This window comes from Muntiacus reevesi, chromosome 5, assembly GCF_963930625.1.
Source record: "Muntiacus reevesi chromosome 5, mMunRee1.1, whole genome shotgun sequence".
Lineage (NCBI taxonomy): Eukaryota > Metazoa > Chordata > Mammalia > Artiodactyla > Cervidae > Muntiacus > Muntiacus reevesi.
In genome coordinates this window covers 67,731,758-67,745,628 of record NC_089253.1, presented here as the reverse complement: position 1 = coordinate 67,745,628, position 13,871 = coordinate 67,731,758, and the positions used below count along the sequence as shown (strand labels likewise).

General features: G+C 42.4%; 1 protein-coding gene across 4 annotated transcripts in view; it reads left to right on the top strand.

Moving 5' to 3' along the window:
* The window catches only part of ESRRG (estrogen related receptor gamma), a 674,199-nt gene that overhangs the window by 58,002 nt on the left and 602,326 nt on the right, over positions 1–13,871 (top strand). Inside the window, exon 1 of one of the 4 annotated variants that reach the window (XM_065938331.1) lies at positions 2,804–2,968. The exons of the other annotated variants lie outside the window; for them this stretch is intronic. The gene's annotated coding sequence lies outside the window, so the exon portion shown is untranslated. Of the gene's footprint in view, positions 1–2,803; positions 2,969–13,871 lie in introns of those variants that run through there. 4 annotated transcript variants of the gene reach the window in all.

The following is a 13,871-nucleotide window of genomic DNA, read 5'->3' as shown; positions in this document are numbered from 1 at the left end:
GAAGAAAACAATTTTGGGGTGGTTTAATTATGAGGCAATGTTAAAAACTTTGACATGTGTATAATTATTTGAAAGTAACTGAAGACATAGCACGAGCTTCCCAGGTGGCGCTAGTAGTAAAGAACTCACCTGCCAATGCAGGTTAAATAAGAGATGTGGGTTCCATCCCCGGATTGGGAAGACCTCCTGGAGGAGGGCATGGCATCCCATTCTTGCCTGGAGAATCCCATGGACAGAGGAGCCTGGTGGGCTGCAGTCCATCGCATCACACACAGTCAGACACGACTAAAGCACCTTAGCTCTCACAAAGATATAGCACAGACACTGGAAGGCGACGGAGAACCTCCCAACCATTATTTGTTGAGAAGCTATGACTTCCTGCGAGAGTGATCATAGGGAGTAAATGAACCCAGCTTGAGTTTCTTTTACATCTAGGAAAATATATTAAACACATAATATGTATAGCGTCAGGCTAGGTCTGTTAAGAGAATAGAAAATAATTTTAAGTCTCTCTTTAAGACAGACTCTCTTTGCTCAGTCGCTCAGTAGTATCCAACTCTTTGTGACCCCATGGACTGTAGCCTGTCAGTCTCCTCTATCCATGGAATTTTCCAGGCAAGAATACTGGAGTGGCTTGCCATTCTCTTCTCCAACACTATCTTTAGGGAAGTACAATAATGCACATAAAACTATTAAGATAACAGTACAGTATAGATTTGTGCAGAAAATGAATGCTCTGTGACAAATTCATGTGTATGGTGACAGAATCAGAACTTGGATTGAAGTTCGGGCTACAGGTTTGGTTTTGTTTTTTGGTTGGGCTGGATCTTTGATGCACTGTGCGGTCTTCTCTAGTTCTGACACTTGGAATTAGCTGCCCTGCAGCATACGGGATCTTAGTTCCCTGACCAGGGATTGAACCTGTGTCCCCTGAATTGAAAGGTAAATTCTTAACCACTGTATCACCAGGGATTACCTGGTGATAATCACCCCAGCTATTATTTACTAGCTCTGTGACTCTCACCTCTTTAAGCCATGGTTTTCCCACTTGCAAAATGGGCATAGTTTCATCTGTCTTATAGGATGATCATAGAATCAAATGGGACCGAGTATTTGAAAATTTTTTTTGGTGTATGTTGGAGACTACACACATTTCGAGAAGAAAGGAGGAAAGATGCTGGAAGCGTTGTGCTTGAGAATAGGGGCTGTGTCTCAGCTGACCTGTAACCCTGATTCTGGCCCTGGGCCTTGTTCTGAGGGGGCTCAGTAAATGTTGATAAATGCATGCATACCAGGCACCTAGGGTCAGCCCTTCACCTATATTATTCTTTAAATCTTCCCAGTAATCTTGTGTGGTAGACACACTGTCTCCATTTCATAGGTGAAGAATCAGAAGTTCAAGATTTTAAACAACTCAATCGCAAGTAGGTAGAAAGTAGTCGGGTCAGGATAGGAAGCTGTCATTATGTTACAGGGTAGGGAAATGACCATGACCTCTGACCTGTAGTGTGGGCAAAATGAAAAGCAAAAGGTTTGGATAATTGACCAGGTGCTCAGGCAGCTTATGGGCCAGCGTTCAGAGAAGAAGGTAAACACTTCCCTGGGCTGCCTGACACATTGAACACGGCCTTTGGTTAAACCGTCAGCCCTGATTTCTACCCTTTGAAGTAAGATGTACCATAGCCTAGACTTGTCATCCGGAGAAGGCAATGGCACCCCACTCCGGTACTCTTGCCTGGAGAGTCCCAGGGATGGCGGAGCCCAGTGGGCTGCCATCTATGGGGTCGCATAGAGTTGGACATGACTGACGTGACTTAGCAGCAGCAGCAGCAGACTTGTCATCAGGACAGAAGGAGGAGGAAGGACCCTGAGGCACACACAGATACTGAAGTGGTTAACCAGTGACTTGGACCAAGTTTGCCCAGCAGCCAGCACCCTGCCCCTAAACCCCCTCCATCTCTTACACTCTCTTCACTTTCCCTCTTGGAGCTGGCAAGGTCTAGAATCTCCATTCTCCTCCATCGTAGGGTGAAAGAAGGTGATATGCACAGCATATTCATACTCTGCTTCCCTGATCCTAAAATCCCAAGAGCCCTATTCTATTAGTAGGTTCGCCTGGAGTGAAGTTTTACAGTTGTGGCCAGTTTAGAATCAACAGTAAAAAAGATGGCCCCCAACCAAACAGGAATTTGATAGCTCCGTCTTCTGAACTCGGAATTGGGTACCCAGGTCTCCAATCCTGATTTATTTTCCCTCGGTTTATTTGTGAGGAATGTCCAGGGAGCCTGAAATACTCACCGCGAATTAGTAACCCACCGTGGATCTGACGTTTTGTATAGTAGAGAACCGTGCCTTTTAAAAATTAAGGTTCATTTTTTTTTAATTCTCTAAAAATACAGTCCATGGTAGGTCAGGACAGCAGGGATTGGGGACTATATTTAATAAAAGTCCAGGAAATACCTTGTACTGTTGGCAGAGTCGAGCCGGTAACAGTGTTTAGATTCCCAGGGAACTGCACTAACCTCTTCGAGGTGAAACCTGGGATGGGGTGGGAGGGGAGAGATGCCTTGTACGCGCCTCTATGACCTGTGGTAAGTCTGCTGGGTTGAATTGTGTGAAGTTGTCAAAGGTGGCTCAGCTCTCCAGCCCTTGGCACCAGCTCCGCTGAAATGTGATACCATTGGTTTTCAGTAAAGGTTCCTTTCTGCAGGGCTGCAAACACAGATCAGCTGCTACTGTGTATACACAACCAGGGAGCAGATCACCCAGCACATTCAAAGCAGCCTTTTTAACCCCGAGACTTTCCAAGATCTCCTCTCCACGCAGGAAGTTTCCTTCTCTGTTGTCAGATTTAGCACCGCGCTCTTGTCATCAGATCCGCGCTAGACTCCCTGCTGCACGGTAGAGAGGCTTCCTTAAGACATTTGTCCTTGAAACTGCACCAAACTCTTGGAAGAGCCCAGAACGTGTAAGTATGTACGATTTAGGCAGCGAGCGGACGGGGCAGAGCTGCAATCAACCATTATACAATATCCGATTAGCAGTGCAGGAGGGATTTTTCTGACGTTTTGTTACATTCATTTTCCATTCGTTCTGAGGAAACAAATCAATTCTAGCTTCTGATACAGTGACTTTGCAGTAGATGGGGTTGTAATATGTTAGCTTTAACTATTTGCTGTTCTCATTTAGCGTGGAGATGTGACTTGTGGGACGATGATGGTGGGCATTAAGCTAGAAAACTTGTAAATTTTGATTAGGAATGATAATTGCTGAGCATGTCCATCTTGAGAAACAAGTTTGCTTTGGGGAATGTTTTTAGAAGAATTAACCACCTAAATTCATGGACAGTAGAATGGATTTGGACCGTCCTTGCTCTCAATGAAACATATTAGTTTGCAGTTTTAATTTACTTGTAAAGAGCATTCCACTGGGGTTTTTGTCTTAATTGAATCCTACCCAAGGCTGTCGGTGTGATGTTTTACTGGCTGTGTGTATCTGGTTAAGTTACTTTGCTGGTTTGCAGTCTGGTTGAACTGTTGTTCAGGCACTCTTTGGATCCTAAGAGCAACCAGGTGAAGGAAATGCTCACAAAATTGGGTGGGGGTGGGGGGAGGGAGGGTTTATTTACAAGGGTGGTCGTGTTCCTCTTGAAAGCTGTTTAGCTGCACAGCGTGTTTGGCTGTCAGATGGAGACCACAGACCGAATACTCTGAAGCTCTAAGTCGAATGTCAGCTTGGCCACTTTCGTAACTCCAACCAATAAAAAGCCCATGCCCCTTCGCCATCAATTTTTAATACGTACCAATACTTGGGTTTATAAGATTAATTTCTCTCCGATTAGGCTGATTGATAGCTGGATTGTGGTTTCTTAAGAGCTGGTTCCCTGAAACCCACAGCAGGGCTGCATTCCATTTAACTAGTGAATGTAAAAACGGGTAACCAATGGATTCAGCCCCCACTCACTGCCAGTGCAATGACTTGTTGTAAACAATACAAATGAGCCAGGAGAGCAGAGGCAACCAGACATGAAATGATTTTAATAGAAATTACGGTAAAAGGTCATGTGATTTGGGATCAGCTTCTGTTCAGTTTTAAAGGGAAAGTCCGTCTTTTCTCCCCCACCTTGCCCACCCTGCCCCCTTCTCCCCCCTCACCTATTTCCAAGCAACCCAAGTAGACAGCTCCACAAACTTGGTGGGTCCCAGGCTCTGCTTCCGTGGAGAAGGGTGGCCGCTGTCATGCTGGGCAAAGCGTGGTGACTGGTGGGTTTTCACGGTAAGTACCTTCCTTTTAGAAACCCAAAGGACATCTGTGTCTTCCTGGGCTTCCTCCATGGAAGGTCATGCTAAAAGTGTGCTTTAGAAGTCCTCAAGCTCTGCTGTAGGAGGAATAGGTCATTTTGTTCCTTGGCTTTTACATGATGCCACTGTCTTTTCTCTGCCTTCTTAAATCTCTGGATTATTTGAGAACCTTGGCCTTTCTGAAAGCTGTTCTTGGCTTTAGGAGCCATTCCTGCAATATGGTAATGAGCACAGGCAGATTCTGGGAGAAGCGCCGTGTCTAACCTCTAGGTTGGAGTCCAGGCAGACCTTTGCTGAGTTCTACAAGGACGCGCCTTTGCGATGTGATTTGCATTTCTCTGGTAGAAATGGTTTCTGGACATGAACGTGGCTGTAGATTCATACATTTGCCTTCAACCAGGAATCATTAACACACTGTATGTGTATCAAGTGCTACCCTTGTGGGTTTTTTGGTACTGATCTCAGCTGTGCTTGTTAAAGGAAATGAAAGAAGAAACTCTAGTCTTCAGAGTTGGGGGGAAAGGGGACACTTAGAAGCCAGATTTGGAGGGTGGTCCTGGCGAATGAAGGGGTTCAGAGTCACTGTGTTGGACAATCCCGGGCACCCTGAGGAAAGGTCTGTCTCTACCTGTGTTGTGTCTCAAGGTGAAATAGACTCGAACTGGTCTATGCACAGATGGTAGATATCATCGTATCATCTTGGAACAAAAGATCATGCTGTGTGTATATCTTACCTCCTTTTATCATACGGATACTTCTGAATAGATGCATCGTTGTACATATAGAGATGTCATATTGAATAATAGAATTTGGGTTGTTTATTTTTCTGTTAATGCCTTCATTACAATAGACCCCATCAGCATGTGAAAAGAAGCCTGGGGGTTGTAATTTAGAAGTTCAGTAAGATAACAGAGCATCAGTCTTTTCTGTATTCACTCAGGAGTTTTATCTAGCAGACTCTTTGTTTAGACCTATGAGTGTTAACGCAGTACTTATATTTAAACTTTTTTTTAATGAACTTTATAAGATGTTGGAGTGCCTCATCCCGTGCTTAGACTGAAGAATTCTTTAGAATGTTCTGGTTGTCTATAGCTTCATGGTTTGTTAGCTCTTCTGATACTAGGTTTGCTTATCTAAAAGAAAGGAAAGAAGAAACTAGTCATTCATGTTGTGAGGGAAAGGAGTGATTTGAAGCTGGCAGGGGAACACCAGGTCTTGGTGAGGTGATAAATGATAATGAAGTACAGTATTTTTACTTTTCCCAGTTTTGATTCCCTACACCGAAGAGCAGGAGTAAAGTGTCAGCTATAAGGTGGTTAGAAGCACAACCCGTGGAGTGAGACCTGGCTTGGAGATTTTGTTCCGGACCTGATCACTGTGCTTAAGAATTGGAGCAAAGTGATTTCACCTCTCTGTAGGACACATTGTCCTCTGTAGACTGCTCATGGGCAGGTGAAAGGGTTAACTGAGCTGAGGCATAGAAGGTATTTTCCACCATGTCTGGCATAAGCTGTTCCTAGTTTCATTATTATTTTTGATTGAGGAAACATTTGGTGAAGTAGAATCCTGCTCTAAGTGTTGGGTCAGAGATCGATAGTCACATCATGGGCCGGTCCTGCTCTAGTGACGATTGTACATGCAGTAACTGGTCATCACTTGGGAGATGGTGATTTAGTTTGTAACCTAGTGTAGTTTTGTTAACATAACATTTGCCGTAGGCCCAAAGTAATATCTTTTTGCCATATAGTTTTTCATTTCCATGCAAATTACTTAGAAAATTATTTAAGTTTTTTTTGGTGTGTGTATTTTTGATTTCTGATACTGTGGGTATTTGAGGCAATGTGAGCATTTTCTCTGTGATCTTGTTGCCAGAGCTGAGAGCGGAAAAACACCTAGAGGTATAAGACCTTCATCATTACATCACTCCTAAAAGCTTAAAACTAGTGGTAACTAGTTCTTAAAGATAATCACATCTACTAAACAGCAATAATAATTCACAGGATAGTAAACATGAAAGTTACATGCTACCAAAGAGATACTTCTTTTTTTTAAAAAAAAAATTATTGAAGTATGCTTATTTACTGTGTTGTGTTAATTTCTGCTATAAAGCAAAAGGATTCAGTTATACATATATATATTCTTTTACATATTCTTTTCCATTGTGGTTTATCTTGAGAAAATTGTCTACATGTTTGCTGTGTCCTTTGACTTTCCTGAACTCTAAGCTTCTGATTCTCTGCTTCCTGTCTGTCTCCCCACCTCTTTCCTTCCTTCCTTGCCTCCTACTGTCCCTCCTTCCTCCCTTCCTTCCTTTTATCTCTTATTATTCTCTCAACTCCATAGCGTTTTCTTTTTCTTTGTGAATCAGAAAGGTTCAAGGGAAGAGAAAAAGAGGGAGAAGAGACCCGCAGTCTTTTCATGTTAGTCCTGGTTTTATAAATGGAAACTTTAAGAAGAGTCAGAAAAATCTGTTTTTCTTTCTCCTGCTATTGAACTGGAGAGGCACATCTGAAGTGACCTGCAGACTCCAGGGAAGCCTCGTTCGGTAACTATTTGTTGATTCATTGATTAAACGGCCTGGAGGGAAGGGGCATGAGGTACGGAGATCCCCTTAGTAGTGAGAGCTTTGAAACCCCAGGCTGCAGTGTGCAGTAGGTTGGCTTCTCTGTGACCTTCCAACCACTAATCTCCTTTAAGAACTGAATCAAAGCAGTTAAGGGATTTTTGTCAGATGGATTTTGCCTACAGTTGGGTTTTTGGCAGTTGCGTGTCGAAGGCAATACATTCTTCACAGGGATATGAATTTTTTTTTTTTTTCCAGAAAGGAATGAAGACAAGATGCCAGCAGGATTCTCTAGAGAGGGACTCTTGTTTATCCATGGTCATGTTCAGGCCGGGACAGCTGTAAGGTGGATGACTTTCTCACACTTCCCAGCCAACCTCCTCCTTAACCACCCTTGTCTGGTGGTCTGGTCAACAAATGCTCTTGTGCAGTGGGTCCCTCTCCATCATCTTCTCTTCCAAGGGCAGAGAGAACGCCTGCCATTAGAACTGATATCATGTGCGTGATGATGGGTGTCTGGTATCTACTTTCAGGCAGTTGTAGTGTGTAGAATTAGAGCTGGAGATGGTTCATTTTAAATGGATAAATGACTGTTCCAGAGTCACACAACCCGTGAGTTGAACAGCCAGAGCTGCAAGCTGAAATTTCTGATTCCCAGGCTGGCACTCTTTTGAGGGCTCCTGCCTTCCAGTGAGCAGGCCAAAAAAGAGAGAGTTTATATTACATTGGAAGAAAACAAGCCAGTTTAGTAAATGGTAAGGCTGTTCTAAAGAGATTGCTCAAAAGAGACATATACATTTAGTTCTAATCCTCAAGCAGTAATTTAGAAGCTCAGTGAGCCTTGAGAAAGATACCAAGTCATTCTGAGCTGTGATTTTCTTCATTGTACATCTGAGATTAAAATAATAAAAAATCAGTGACAATAACTAAGCAATAAATATAGTGCTTATATTTTAGGTTTGTTGTGAGGATTAAATAAGATTATATATGGAAAGTCCCTAATCTCATGTTTGACACAAGATAGATATCAGTAAATATTACTGTCATTACTCTTTTCTTTTTAAGGTTGGTGGTGGAGTCCTATAGGGTAGAATTATGAGGAAAGTCTTCAGAAGGCATCTGGAATTGTGTAGCTCAATGATTTTCAACATTTTTTTTTCTGCTTTAGCACATGCAGAAAAATATATGTGAAGAATGCTTGTTGGTGTTGTTGTTTAGTTGCTGAGCTGTGTCTGACTCTTTGTGACCCCATGGACTGTAGCCTGTCACGCTCCTCTGTCCATGGGATTTCCCAGGAAAGGATACTGGAGTGGGTTGCCATTTCTTTCTCCAGTGGATCTTCCTAACCCAGAGGTCAAACTCACATCTCCTGCACTGGCAAGCGAATTCTTTAACACTGAGCCATCAGGGAAAGCCCATGCTTGGCACAGAATGATCAATAGATAGTAACACGGTGGTGATGATGGTCGTGGTGGTGGTGGTGATGAAAAGATGCAAATGCTGATGCATCTGAGGTCCTCATACCACGGATGAACCCAGGGCTCTAAGCAAGTCCTAAAGTTTTAGTTTGGATACACTTCTTCCTTTCCTACAGTAGAGAGGAAGTCACAATGTCGGTGAGCAAGAGCTATGCCTTTATATCTACACTCATTTAAATTAAAAAGAAAATCAATGGATACATTTATACGTATGCCTGAGACCCTTTGCTAGCCACCTGAAACTATCACAAAATTGTTAATTGGCTATACTCCAATGTAAATGAAAAAGCTTAGAAAGAAACTCGTAAGTAGGCTTCAGTACTTTGTCGTTGTTGTTGTTCATTTGCTGAGTTGCGTCTGACTCTTTGCAAGCTCATGGACTATAGCCCGCCAGATTGCTCTGTCCTGAGACTACCCACTGGACACTGGGGGTAGTTACCATTGTTCTTGTCTCCAGACAAGAACACTGGAGTGGGTTACCATTTCCTTCTCCAAGGGATCTTCCTGACCCAGGGATTAAACCCATGTCTCCTGCATTGCTGGCAAATACTTTACTACTGCACCACCAGAAAAGCCCTCAGTACTTTGCTGCTGCTGCTAAGTCGCTTCAATCGTGTCCGACTCTGTGAGACCCCATGGACTGCAGCCCACCAGGCTCCTCCGTCCATGGGATTTTCCAGGCAAGAGTACTGGAGTGGGCTGCCATTGCCTTCTCCGCAGTAGTTTGTTACTGGTAACAAATTACTAGCAGTTTGGTCGGTCTAGAAGATGCTATCTTTCCTAGCATTTTGAAAGGTGCTTTATATCCCAGTCCTGAACTCATGGGTTTGAGCCTTGAATCAACCACTCATGAGCTATGATGACCTAGGAAATAACTGAGTTAATACCTGGAAAGTATTAATAGTAAGAAAAATGTCTAGTTCACAGTAATTGTTAGCAATTCTTAGACGTTTTTGTCTCTAAGCTATTTGATGGGGCAGTGTCCTACCTTCAAGATTCCCTCTGAAAAATCACCATTATTAATGTTAACCATGGTATCATTAATAATAAAACTGTTTTAGTTTTAACATAATAAAAGCTGCTCTTTATTGTGTACTTACCATTTAAAAAGGCATTATGCCATGTGTTTTAAGTGGTATCATAATTGATTTAATTCTCCCATTATTCTTTTGAAATAGATAGTGTTACTTGCATCTTATAAATGAGAAAATGGAGCCTACAAGAGGTAATAGAACTTGCCCAGCTAGTGAGTGACAGACAAAAGCCTCCAATTTATAATCTTCTATACATATCTCCCCTACACTGTTCACTAAGTCGGAGACAGTTTGCAGAGTTGGTGGAAAAGGTGTATTTTCTGGAATGAAAGAGACCCAATAATCATGAAATATATTTCTTCTAGGACATTCAGGGACTTCCCAGGTGACTCAGATGGTAAAGAATCTGCCCACAGTTCATGAGACCTGGGTTCGATTCCTGGGTTGGGAAGATCCCCTGGAGAAGGGAATGGCAAGCCTCTCCAGTATTCTTACCTGGAGAATCCCATGGAGAGAGGAGCCTGGCGGGCTACAGTCCATGGGGTCACAAAGAGCTGAACATGACTGACCGACTAACACACACACAGAAGACATTCAGGAGACTCAGACCAGAAACAGGGAAGATGATCACGGTAAAAAGCAATTTATTTTATTTACTTGATAATCAGAAAAATCTAGAAATTAACTTGCTCTTAAGGACAGGAAGAGATAAGAGGCAGTGGTGGAAAAGGATAATGAATAATGAGGAGGAAGAAAAGGAGGAAGAGGAGAGAGAGAGAGTGGCATAGAACATGGCTATCATTTAACACTCAAGCGATCGTGGAGGCAGATGATCCAGAATCATCATTCTCATTTTAGATATTATTTTGTCCAAAGCAACACAACCAGAAATAATGGACCTGGGATTTACTCTGTGTATTCTATCTTTACATCCAGGGCGCTCTCCTGCTACATTATTCTGCCTTTTGAGACATAAAGGTTCATACAAAGATATAGACACATGAAGAGAAAGAAACATAGGTACACTGACATGCAGACAAATGATATTAGAACCATCTGTTAGCTTTTACAGATCTGAACACGAAGACTTTCCAAAGCCCCTTTGTGCTTTTGCAGCTATAGGCATAAGTTAGATTAATTCATATGCAGAAGGCAAGATGTTTAAAAATATTACTAAATATTTAATGCTTTTTATTTAAAATTAAGGTTTTACTTCCTTACTGAGTTGATTTTCAAAAAAAAAAAAAAATCTCATGGGTTGTCAGTGACACTTTCTTCCTAATTTACAGATGAAGAAAAGGAGTTATACAGAAGTTAAATTATTTCCCTAAGATCATAGGAGTTGATAGCAGATATGAATGTCCTCTGGTTTTTGACCCTCCAGAAAAAGACTTTTCTCTTTCCTGTGATGATCTCTTCTAATTGGTACGGTTATCACCTAATCAGCTTCTAAGAACTTGGAGACACATGGATGAAAGAGTCACACCTGTGTACATAATGAGGTTCTTTCTTCGAAGTGGAAAGAGAGGTTGACCCTTCCCTGAAGGTTTTCTTCTTGCCTTCAAGTTTGGAAGACCATCTCCTGATCTTTCAGGAATGACATAAGGGCTATAGTTTACAATGTTCTTTTTCCCCCTAGAATCCAGGCTGGGCACTGGAGAGAATCCCGTGCCTTCTTGTGCCTTAGCCTCCTGGGGTCCACCAGATGCCATGGTGTCTTCCCCAGACAGTTGCCTGCTGCTCCCATGATATGTCCGACTGGCACGTGTTTGTAAGGCAGATGGAGTTCCCTTTCAAGAAATACTTTCTGCTCTGCATGCTTGTTTTGAAGATGTGGGTTTTTGTTAAGTACAGGGGGCCAGGAAAAGAGGGAGGTCCCAAAGTGTTGTGTGAGAAATGAGAGGCAGTCCATGTACAGTGGAAAGAGGCAAATGTGGAAAGCTTTGTAATTTCCAAGGTTAATGCCAAGGTCAGACCACCTTCTCAATCAGTTTAAGCAGAATCCCTAAAGTTAGGCCACTGGGAAAACTTTTTTCGTTCTTGGGGAAAATCTGATAACTGTCCAATAACCCTTTTTCTGTGTTTAAATGATGAAGGTAGAAAAGGAAGATTAAAAGGGGGTAAATGTGATGGCTTTTCACCTTTTCCCTTAGACAGTCATGGAACCATCTGGCCCGCTTTGAGGAAAGCTGCTTGAGAATAACTGTGCTTGTTGATAAATAATTGTCTTCCTACCAGGTCCACTGAAATAACATGCAGAATGACCCCTTCTAGGTTTTAAGTATTTCTTCTAATAACACATGATATTTGTGTAGTGGAAGTTTATGAAGTCACAAATTATCATTTCCCTTTTATAGCTAAGTTAACTTAGCAAGATTAAGTGGCTTGTTCATGGGGACACTGTTAAAAAGAGAGCAGAAGGCTCAGAATTGAGTCTTCTGGCACCTAGATCTCGATTGCTTCTATCTCTTAGCAATTCCACTCTTGAAAGAGGGTTGGTGTGAGGTAGGACTGAAGACTGGGTGGGAAGGGCATTAGAAAGGGGAAAATAGATGGGGAAAACAAACAGCCCTGAGAATATTAGAAGAAATAACTTGTGATGTCTGTTTTTGTGGTGGGTGTGGTACCTGTGGTTACAGGATGGTGCAAAGATTCTGATTTTTGTCCTCAACTAAAGATGAAGGCTGGGGTTTCCCAGGCAGCTCAGCAGTAAAGAATCCACCTGCAGTTTGGGAGCCTGGGTCAGGAAGATCCCCTGGAGGAGGAAATGGCAACCCATTCCAGTATTCTTGCCTGGGAAATCTCATGGACAGAGGAGCTTGGCAGGTTACAGAGTGTGAGACACGACTTAGTAACTAAACAATGAAGAATGAAGGCCAGGGGAGAGGGGAGGGGGAGTCCCCCCTGGATGGCTCATATAGGATGCAGGTGACTTCTCCCTGCCTCAGTCCCCTGACTTTCCTCTCTTAGGTCAGGCACTGGAGTGAAGATACACTCTCAGCTTCTCAGCAGATGGAATCGAGGCAGCTCTAAGCAGAAGAGAAATGACCTTGTACATGCACATTTAGTTCCTGGTCATTCAATGCCCCGCCCACTTCACCCCATCATAGGAGCATAATCCAGGACAGTAATAGCATCTTAAACATGAAGGAACAACTAAATGAGATCCAGTGTGTGAGTGGACGGTGCAACATTCCTTCACCAGGGCAATTAATACCCTTCGGATAAAACTGTCTTGGCCTGATACTTAGTTAAAATGTGGGTGCCATTTTTCCCCCCCTTTGGAATGAAACCTTATAAGTCATGTGGATATTAGAAAGTGGAAATGATATGTGTTCTCTCTCATTTGAGCTCTATTTTTCTAATCCCTGGTCAGTAAGATCCTAACCCAGTTTTGGTCATAGCGTGAATTTCTTGGTTTGTCTTCGTTCTGACTATGTCAAAGTACCTACATGTTTCATAATGGCTCTGAAATCTTCAAGTTGATCTGGCAATTAGTCAGCATTTGACCGCAGATTCCTGGTAGGAAGTCCATTCAAGCTATTGCTAATGCTTCAAAAGTACTGTATGTGACTGGCAGAGTGAACACACTGGTGTCCCAGAGATGTCAGCTTTTTGGCCTCAAACCATCTTTAACCGGCAGCTACCGGCTAATATTTCAGCATTACTTTTAGAATGTCAAACTATTATTATCATATGGACAAAAAAAATCTTTCAGCTGAAAGATGCACGCTTAAAATCAAAATGGTTGTACGCTAGAGGTTTACTCTCTCTCTCTCTCCACTGGATTATTTAATAATTTAATTTTGGTAAAGTTTCACTTTCCTACTTCGAGAAATTAGAGGACAACATTGCTTTCACTCATCTGCTATGTTACACAGACACAGTACACGGCGGAGGTAAACGATAAAAGATCAATTCTTATGGATCTCAGAGTTTCAAGCTTTTGAGGCTGGGTTATAGAAACTTTGTAATTATTGTGGGTAATCTTGCAGAAAATTAAATGTTGAGTTTGCATAAGTGAAGAAGTTTGGACTGTTTTGCTCACCATAGCTTGTTAGTGGGTAAGCATCTCACCATCCCTGTCAGGCTTTGGGTTTCACTTCACTGCTAGTAAAATGCTATTTGTAGCATGAGTGAAATCCCCAGTAGGGACACACCATCTTACGTTTGAGGCATATTTTAGAGAACCTGTGTCTGTAGTTTACTTTGAATGACTCTAGACCAGTGGTTCTCAGCCAAGGGCAGTTTTGAACCCTAAAGGAAAATGTTTGAAGACATTTTTGATTACTGCAATGGGGAAGAGAGTGCTTTGGGCATCTGATGAGTAGATACCACAGATGCTGCTAAACACCATGCAATGCACAGGGCAACTCTCTATACAACACGGAATTATTCAACCTCGAATGTCAACAATATTGAGATCGAAAAGCCTTGCTTTTCCAGAATTTAAAAGGTAAGGGAGAAAGTAGGTCACTTTAACATTTCCAGATTT